The sequence below is a fragment of the Leuciscus leuciscus genome, assembly GCF_965113295.1.
Source record: "Leuciscus leuciscus genome assembly, chromosome: 12".
In the NCBI taxonomy this organism is placed as follows: Eukaryota; Metazoa; Chordata; class Actinopteri; order Cypriniformes; family Leuciscidae; genus Leuciscus; species Leuciscus leuciscus.
The window spans coordinates 14,519,332-14,529,516 of record NC_138736.1 but is presented as its reverse complement, the minus strand read 5'-3'; the positions used below and the strand labels follow the sequence as shown (position 1 = coordinate 14,529,516).

The 10,185-nt window shown below is 35.7% G+C and overlaps 1 long non-coding RNA gene across 3 annotated transcripts; it reads left to right on the top strand.

Annotated features, from left to right (window-relative positions):
* The first annotated feature begins 6,812 nt into the window (after positions 1-6,812).
* On the top strand, positions 6,813-8,738 carry LOC309510632. 3 transcript variants are annotated; one of them, XR_014210415.1, is made up of 4 exons: positions 6,814-6,889; positions 6,997-7,069; positions 7,380-7,436; positions 7,932-8,738. It is a non-coding gene; the product is annotated as an uncharacterized lncRNA (long non-coding RNA). The 3 variants fall into 3 exon arrangements; XR_014210414.1 differs by lacking the exon at positions 6,997-7,069 and having other exon boundaries at positions 6,813-6,889; XR_014210416.1 differs by having other exon boundaries at positions 6,826-7,069.
* Positions 8,739-10,185: the final 1,447 nt, after the last annotated feature.

The following is a 10,185-nucleotide window of genomic DNA, read 5'->3' as shown; positions in this document are numbered from 1 at the left end:
GCTTGAGTTTCTCATTACACTGCCACCTACAGGTTTGGCATGCTCTTGACGGCATGTACACGGGTTTGTGTAAACGAACACTTTTCTGAAAACGGAGAGGGTGAAATGTCCGTTTATGAAAATATTCTGCCACGTGTAAACGTAGCCTGTGTTCCCAGTTAGTTTCATTGATTGTTAATTAGTTTCCACACACCTTTTTCCATTCTCCCTGATTACGTTCCCTGTGTATTTAAGCCTTGAGTTCTTTCAGTTCATTTGTCCGGTATCATCAATGTTAATGTGGATGTGTTAAGTTATTCTCCTCCTGTTTTGGGTTTATTAAAGACTGTTTATGTTTCTCCACTACTTCTTTGTGCGCTTTATTACAGCCAGCATGCAAAGCATACTTTTAAAAAGATTATGGAAATAATATAATTTAAAGTTCCCCATTGTAAAAATCAAGGTTTTAATGTTGTTTATATGTCTATGTGGTGTTTTTAATATGCTTTAAGACAAACCATGTGTAAATTCATAAGTCAACACCATTGTTGAGTATTTTCTCCTTAAAACTGCAGTGAACCAAAAACCAAAACCAAAAACCAGAACCAAAAACCAAAAACGTGACAGTCTCAAAAACGCGGTTTGAAATAGCTGGTGTTTCTGACGTCACAAACTGCCTTGTAACCAATCACGTCAATGTGTGATCATCAATGATTGGATCTCTGAGCTGGTGTGAGTGAGTGGAGGTGGGGCTAATTTGCATATTCATAGAACCACGTATAGTAAATGAGGCAAGGACGTAGAGTTACATTCAAGCTATTTTAAGGCATGAAGAAATTATTTTCAAGGAAAAAAACACTTAAATATGTAATTTTGGTGATGAGATAAAATAATAACTACAGCGGGACTTTAAATGAATATAAGTGCAAACTGAATGTAAAATTTTATTGCATGTTAATTGAAACTGACTGAAAATGTATTATAGTTAAAATTTAAATTAAATGCAGTTATTTGAACTTGAACTGCAAATAAGTTGGACAATATCTTTAATAGAAGTAATTTCATAATTACTTCTATTGTCTTTGAATGGTTAAAGTATTTTGGGGAATATACAGTTTAAAAATGCTGGGGGTTTTAACCATTTAACCATTTTGGGTCAAATATGGACAAACCCAAACTTTAGGTTAAAAATTTAATTTGAAAATTTAACCCAACGACTGGGTTTGTCCATATTTGACCCACATTTGTGATGGAGTTGAGGTTTAGTTAATTATTACATTTAAATAGAATATCGAATAACACTACAGTTAAAATTATAATATATATATATAGGCCTATATATATATATATATATATATATATATATATATATGAAAGAACTTTACATGCTACATGCTTTATGTTAATAAACACATCAAAATAAGTGTATTTCTTTAAAACATGACAAAAGATTACTAAAACAATGATTTACTAAATTCTACTACATGTGCACATTCAATACATTTAAGTACAATTCAGGTATGTAATGGTGATTTTAACAGCAACAGTTACTGTTACTGTAACAGTTACATTTGTGTCCTATAGTGTTTGTAAATAAAGTTAAAACAAATTAACTAGATATTCAGGTTGTCCCTTCTTTCATACATACACACAGGTGCAAAACCTATACACAATTTTGTATTCTTTTTTTTCACCAATCATGCTTACATAGTACTTCTATATTATATCAGGCTATGCTGTTTTTTCCAGCCCGATCTCACGGGAAAACGTAAAAATTCTACGAAGTGGCTTATTCGTACGAATTCATACGACCTGACTCGTACGAATTTTTTTTTGCAAAATCGTACATATTTTACGAATTGGCCAATTCGTATGAATTCATACGAATGACCTACCCCTGACCCCGCCCCTAAACCTACCCATCACGTGGGTTTAGACAAATCGTACAAATTCGTACGAGTGAGGTCGTACGAATTTGTACGAATTAGCCAACTTTTTATCATTCGTACGAATTCGTACGAATTGGTCGTGAGATAGCGTTGGTTTTTTCAGTGGTTTTTATCTGCCCATCTTTTCTTGATTTCTTATCCTGTGACTTATAAATTCAATATGTATCCATCTCATCTATTGATTTTACTCAGTCTGTTTCCTGTGGTGATATTGGCTTTAACCAATTTTTAAGTGAGGGTTAATGACAGTGGGAATCTATTTCATTTTTATTTCATCTTGCTGTTGCATAAGTTATATATGGTTTGTCATCATAGAAACCCTAGTTAGATTGATCTAAGTTATACACACCCATTCTAAGTTATACACCTATAATAACCCAGCCAACATTTTGTATGTGGGACCCATGTGGGTATGAAATGGGCCCTATATAGGATTTTCCGCAGGTTCCATAATGGCCCTATGCCAATTGCCCACATGGATTACATGCTGGATTGCACGTGCCACTAGGTGGGTCCCAACTGGGGTTCGTTCTTTGTACCTTGCTTAATATATCTGAGATTATTTGACAGATGCCGGATCTTCTAATTGAGATAACTGATCTCTGGCTAATTTGGTTCTTCAAACGAATTTGCGGATTTTATTTAGGCTAAATATCTGGATTAATTTGTCTGAGATTACTGCGCGTTCTTGTGTTCATTGGAAAGGGTAGATATATCGATACTCGAAACCATGATCAGCAATGCAGCGATTGATATCATATTAAAAAAGAACATCACACACCAGACGACAAACATTAATTTCTGGACCTTTAAGGAAACAGCCAAGCGATCAAAATTACATAAAAGTTATAATCGATAAATTAAATGTGTACTGTTTGTTACATGATTCCCAATTATTTCACAATTTCTAGTATTTGTACAGACTTTACATTTTTATTTCAATGTTGTAATGAGCAATTCATTTAATTTTACCTGTGAAGCAGATTTGTTTGTAAATAAAGTTAAAACAAATTAACTAGATATTCAGGTTGTCCCTTCTTTCGCTGTTTGCTACATAAATTGAAAACTATTGCATTTTTCCATTGTGTTCCATGTATGTTTCCTTTTTGGGGTGACCTTGTCATTCTGTGAAAGATTTTATGATATGTCCAATATATTTTCAGAGGGTGTATTAGGGTGAAGTGCCCCTGATGGGCTGAGACCAGACACATGGTTATTAAAGAACGGCACAGGCAGTGTGAGAGTGGATGGCCTGGGTCACATCACCCATAGTGCTCCACTTCAACAACCTGATTAAAGCAGCATACAGAATTCAAAACAGCATCTCTCCATTGATCCGCTACATGGGGAATTTTCTCCCAGAGCTGTCTAGCAAGAAATAGTGCAACAGGATAACAGCAGATAACGGATTAGATCTCTATCATATACAAAGATATATAGAACAGAGATGGTGTCATCTGATAAATGTAATGTTTCTGTTTTGGTTTGGTTCTGTTCTGCTTCAGTTTCCTCTTGTGTGCCATGCAGTTAATCACTAATTAAGTTCACCTGTTGTTCATTTAGTTCCCTCTTTGCCTCTGTGTATTTATAGCTCTCAGTTTGTTCAGTTCTTTCTCATGTGTTGTTTTGCTGCCATGTGTTTCTTCTATGATCTTCTTTGCTATGAATTTCTTCTTTGTTATTGTTTAATGAAAGTGCTGCAATTAGATCCTTCTCATCCTTTTGCATGACCACACCTTGACAGAACACAAGACTGATTAAATATGAATCTAGCAGCAGTCCTGAAAAAAGTCCTGAGGACCAGCTAATGTCCCTGTATCAAGAGGGACGTTCGCTGGAGGATTTTGTGAATTTGAAGTCTTGCTTTTGAAGTGGACTGTACAAATGCCTCCTCTACCTGATGCCTGTGGGAAATTCCAGCTGCTCTTTTCTTCAATACATTGAATATGCGCTTTTTAGAGGAATGGGAAGAGGTTATTTCCCTGTTTCTCCCATCCCCACTGGTTCTGTCAGAAAGACTCAGAAGGCAGGTGAACGTTTATATGGTATTTATTCCATATGGTATTAAGAGATGGTAGTGAGCTACAATGGTTCATGTTTATTTGTATAGAAAAGTTCTTTGGCGTAGACCCCGTCCTTCGTCCAAATCCTGGGGATGCGGATTTGGCTGATCCTGCCTAAAGATGAAGGCAGGGGCATAGCTTACCCCCAAAAAATGGAAAGGACCAGCCTGGTGGTGGTGAGGAGGATGGAGGGGAATGTCAGCGTCATAAACTGCGAATGTGAATTCGGTGCTTATATACTCCAGGTGTCAAGCAGTGATTGACCAGACCTATTATTATGAATGAATGATGTGGCATTAGAGTCTTCCTAATAGAACTTACGCTGACGCTATCATTTCTGTCCAGTTTAAAGTCTCCTGTACCCCGTTGGTTCCGGCCAGCTTGATGTCTCCAGATTTCCCAACCAGCCTCTCTCTCCCTCCTCCTCTTCCAAAAACATCCAGTTCCTCAGCCTGGCCTCAGCTGGTTTCCCTCAGCCCCTTGATTCCTCCTCTGACACCTCTCCACTGTGTGGAATTACCGAAGGTTTCCAGATCTCCAGCTTTGCCCAGGAAAGTGGATCCTCCAGAATCGCTTCACTCCACCGCGGCCTATTGGCTTCGCCTTAACGCCTCCCTCCCTTGGTTCCACCAGATACCATCATCCTTGTGGCTCCATCGGGCTCCTTTGTCTCTCAGGTTCCGCCTTGGTCAGACGTCACCCTGTCTGCGCCAAAGACTTACTGTTAAGTAAGTTACTTACGCTGCGCTCCGTCTCTCCACCCCTTCGGCTCCATCTGGCTCTGCCTTCCCTCCAGCTCCACCTCGGTCCTCAGTCCCACCAGCTTCGCCTCAGTCCTCGGGCACCCTGGCTCAACTGTTTTGGTTTGGTTCTGTTTCTGTTTACCTGTGTTCCTTGTCATTGTAAGTTGACTTAGTTTCCTCTTGTGTGCCAGTTAATCACTAAGTTCACTCGTTGCTCATTTAGTTCCCTCGTTTGCCTCTTGTGTATTCATAGCCCTTAATTTATTCATTTCTTTGTCTTGTGTTTCACTGACTCGTGTTTCTTCTGTAACTTATTCTTCATTTTGAATAATCATCTTTGTTCTTGTTTAATAAAAGTTCTGCAGTTAGATCCTTTTCCTTTTGCTTGAACACACAGACAATATAAACATATTAACTATAGTAATTGACTGAAAAGATTCATACAACTGTAAATTTATAAGGGAAGCAGGTGATTTTATTTTTATATTTGCATTTTCTGATAAAAAAATTAAATAATTGATTTGTTTAAAGCAAGAACAAAATATTTGCCAGTGAAGTAAGACAAATAAACAAACAAAATAAAGAAGTTATGTATATTCTCTGAATGTATCTTGTGCAATTTAGCTTTGCAAGTAAAAGTATCATGTTTTATGGATTTTTATATTTACATATATTTTTATGTGAAGACAAAAAACTAAATGTAAAAATAAAGGTTTCATACACTATACTACAAAAAAAAAATTTCATTAACTTTGTAATCAAAACATTTGCATTTTTTCTAATAAATGTAATGTTGTACTGTATAAATACATCAGTTCATGAATACATATTTAAAATTACTCATATACTGTACATTTATTTTTAATACATACACACAGGTGCAAAACCTATACACAATTTTGTATTCTTTTTTTTCACCAATCATGCTTACATAGTACTTCTATATTATATCAGGCTATGCTGTTTTTTCAGTGGTTTTTATCTGCCCATCTTTTCTTGATTTCTTATCCTGTGACTTATAAATTCAATATGTATCCATCTCATCTATTGATTTTACTCAGTCTGTTTCCTGTGGTGATATTGGCTTTAACCAATTTTTAAGTGAGGGTTAATGACAGTGGGAATCTATTTCATTTTTTATTTCATCTTGCTGTTGCATAAGTTATATATGGTTTGTCATCATAGAAACCCTAGTTAGATTGATCTAAGTTATACACCCATTCTAAGTTATACACCTATAATAACCCAGCCAACATTTTGTATGTGCACTGTAAAAACTAAAGGAGCCTCAAATATCCTGTCGGATACTCAAGGAACTTCAAAATGTAATTTAAGTGCCTCAAAGCTCTTTCTCCTATAGTAGGGTTACTGACATTCTTTGAGGTTCTTGCTGGAACTTATGGGATCCTTTAAGCACTTTGTATTTAGTTCAGAGGTTCTGGAGTCACCTTTTCATTACCATGAGACCTCGAAGTGCTTTGGGGGAAAATAGAGGAACTTGAATGCGATAAAAGGGTTATTGGAAGATCTTTTAACATTTAAGTGGTTCCTGGAAGATCTCTTATGTTAAAGCCAGCATCTGGAGGAACCCAATGGTTCTGTGAGGCCAGAATGAGAATATTATTATCCTATTATTATTATTATAGGCTACTTAAGTTTGATTCAGTATAGCCTACATACCCAGGTGAAAAAAGACGTACTATTAAAAATGTACTTGAGTGTGTTTTTAGTAGGCCTACAATACAAATATACTTTAATGCATTTTTAATACATTTAACAGTAGCCTACGTCTTTTTTACCTGGGTAGCTTACATTTATTTAGTATCTATAGGCCTATTTTGTTGATTAATTTAAACCTTAAACAACAACACTAAATTATAATAATATTAATAAGAAGAATTCATTAATTATTATTGAATAAATAATAGTAATAAAAGAATAATTTTTACCTACTTCTTCATAATTTATATCATAATTTATAATTGAAAAGTTTTATTCTGTCACGAAACTGCTGCTATTCCTCTGCTGTCGTCGCTTCTGTGATCCTCGCGCTGCTCGCGCGCAACAAAGCTCAGCTGAGCTGATCGACGTCATCGGGTAACGGCTCCGTCCTCTCATCAAAGCTTCCGCCGTTTGATCGGCTCTCCGTTACAAGGTTTGTAAACTCGCCAAATAAATATAAATACAGAGTCTACTCACTATATATTCAAACACACACATATATATAAACTAAATTGATTATACATTACTACTTTTTTACAGTGTTTACCACTCGTTTATTGCACAGTATCTGGTATGAAGGTTTTAGCCGCGATGCTAACTACGTAGATCTAACGTAAGTTAATGAACAAATGGAAATTATTGACTTATTGTCTTAGATTGATTTAGTCATTCAATTCAACATATTCTGTAAAACTGTGTCTTCAAATTGCTGAGATAGCCTAACTAATGTAGCTGATTCCTGCTGTCTCATTGGCGTTTGTTATGAATAACAAAAGCAGGTTAATATAGTTTGGTCTGTTTTTGTTTAGCCTAACTTTACTTACTACAGGTGCCCTCATTCTCTCAAATACCATTTTAAAGCCATTTACTGGTCAATAAACATTATGTTGTGAATAATCAGCTTTGTTCTTTTGTTTCCCCAGAACAACCAGTACATTTCTAAAATAATCTGAACATTTCAGAGGCAACATTGAATTACAGTAAGTTACCTATACACCACATGCAAGTACTTTATTACTATGAACTTTCTCTGTGTGAAATTGTATTGTTTGACTGTGTACTTTTTTAATAAGTTATTCTCTGAAAATCTTCCCTCATGCTCTCAAATCTCATTCATGTTACTCAGAAAAATAATATCACAGGTTTGGAGCTAATAATGCTATGCATTTTTTATAGGCTATACCTTAATCATATGCATTTGAATATAAGACATTTGAACCCTGAATTATAACTTAAAGTTTAGTCTTTTTCGACAAAAAAAAGGAAAAAGCTATTATATGACTTCAGAAGACTTACAACACAACCCATAACACATGAGTTGTGAACTCATTGACTATTTTTAGGATCTTTTCTGGGACATTTTTGGAGCTTAACTATTTTTTACATAAATTGTTGCATTGAATTGAACTAGACAAGTGTACATAAGAATAGTTTGAATGAATTTCAAAAAAAAATTATGCTTGTGTTTCATGCAGTGATATTGAATGGTGACGGGTTGCATTATGCCTGAGATCTGCTTTCGGGTTCCACAGACAGAAAGTCAAACAGGTTTGGAACGTCACAAGGCTGAGGAAATTATTTAATAACTTTAATAACCTTACTAACAGTAAATTTTGTACTTTGCAGGGATCTCGGTAAGCTGAAATACAAGTTTGATCAAGAATAAAAATCCTCCTGTAGACCTGAAAATCACTGAAGTGCCTGGACCATCCACCAGAAAAGAGGAAAAGCAAACAGAAAATGAAGCTGATGCACCTTTTCACTTTTCTAACTCGTTAAGTACCTCACGTGTCCCTTGTGAAGATTTTATAATTGATTGCATTTTATGTTGCAGCTAGTAAAGGTGCATCACATTTGTGAATTCCGTGAAATTACACAGGCAAAAAGACAAAATTGCTGATCGTGTGGATTCTTATTGAAATGACTGAATTCACCAGTGAACATTCACAGAACAACAGATCATTTTACTGCACCTTAACTCTGTTAAAATGGAAAATGTTTTCTGCTTGTTGTGACATAAGGAATACTGTTTCCGGGTCGAAACCTCTACTTCTACTTTCTCTATCTTGTTTCTAGATATTGAGAATACTCAGCAACCATTTATGGGAACTGTTGATTCAAGTCACACATTTAAGCTTTTCAAAAGGCATAGTGTACATTTCAGTCTCCAGTCTCACGGCATCCCAGACTTCAACATTTTATGATTCAAAATAGCTGAATAACTAACCATCTGAGATTTCGGAATAGAGATAAAGGTTAGGATCCTAATTTTCAGGAATATTACAGCACACTGGCCCTCATTTATCAAAAGTGCGTACACCAAATTTCCAGCGTACACCTGTGCGCTTTACCTGACGTTTCAAGCCTTGTTTATACTTTCGCCTGGCTCCGCAGCGCGAGTCTCCGCAGACTGCGCGCGCACCTCCCCAAACGGAGTAATACTCGACGCGCTCGCCGTCGTACTATTCTTTGAAACGATGGTAGGGCCAGGGTTAGGCCCGGCAGGTGTGCACGGACTGGGTTTAGTAATGAAAGGCTTTCAATGACCAAAAAAATTATTCAGACTGACAAAATAATAAAAATGACATTCTTCTTTTAAATAATAATAATAATACAAATAATAATAATAACGACTAAATAACAATAAGTGTCATTAATAATAAAAATCTAGAAATCAATTTTGTTTCTTTCCACTTCCCTGGTTTCGCTTTCTCTTTCTCAAAGAAGTTTCTCTTCTTTGCCGTCTTCCGTGTGTCCATGGCGTAAAATGAGGGCGTGGGGGAAGCGGAGACTTGAATATATAGGGGCATGTTATTCTAATGACGATCGTTTTCAGCCGCGGCATTTATCAAGGTCAGGTATTGCGTACACCTGGATTTCAAAGGTACGCACAGCTTCATAAATCAGGCGGTGAGAGGAGTGTAAGCATAATCTTACGCCAACATATACGCCCGTTTCTACGCAAGATTGATAAATGAGGGCCAATGAGTGTATATTAGCACTGTTTGTTGTTTGTTTTTGGCATCTGATAGAGCTTTTGGACTTGGAAACAGTGACGTCAGACTTAACAAGCGGATTGAAACACATGTTTTAAAATTAAGTGAAGATGGACATTTTTAATTAGTGAAAATTGTAATTTTTTACATTGATTTATTACATGGAACATGTGTTTTCCATGCATTTTGTTGAGATGTCTTTTCTTGTGTAGCCTATTGTATACACATGGTTGATTATTCATGTTACTTATGTATTATACAATTTTTGTGTGTGTGTGTGTGTACTCATTGATATTAATCTATTACTAGCTTTTTTTTTTCAAGTGCATGGAAGTGTATGTATTAAAATGGATCTAAAATATGTAATAAACATTTCTTATTCTGTATTTGGTTCAGTTTGTTTATTATAATAGAAGTTAATGGTGGTAACCATAGTAACAACATGAAATTAATTTAATACAAATAAAATAAAATTGAAATTTGGTTCTTCAAACGAATTTGCGGATTTTATTTAGGCTAAATATCTGGATTAATTTGTCTGAGATTACTGCGCGTTCTTGTGTTCATTGGAAAGGGTAGATATATCGATACTCGAAACCATGATCAGCAATGCAGCGATTGATATCATATTAAAAAAGAACATCACACACCAGACGACAAACATTAATTTCTGGACCTTTAAGGAAACAGCCAAGCGATCAAAATTACATAAAAGTTATAATCGATGAATTAA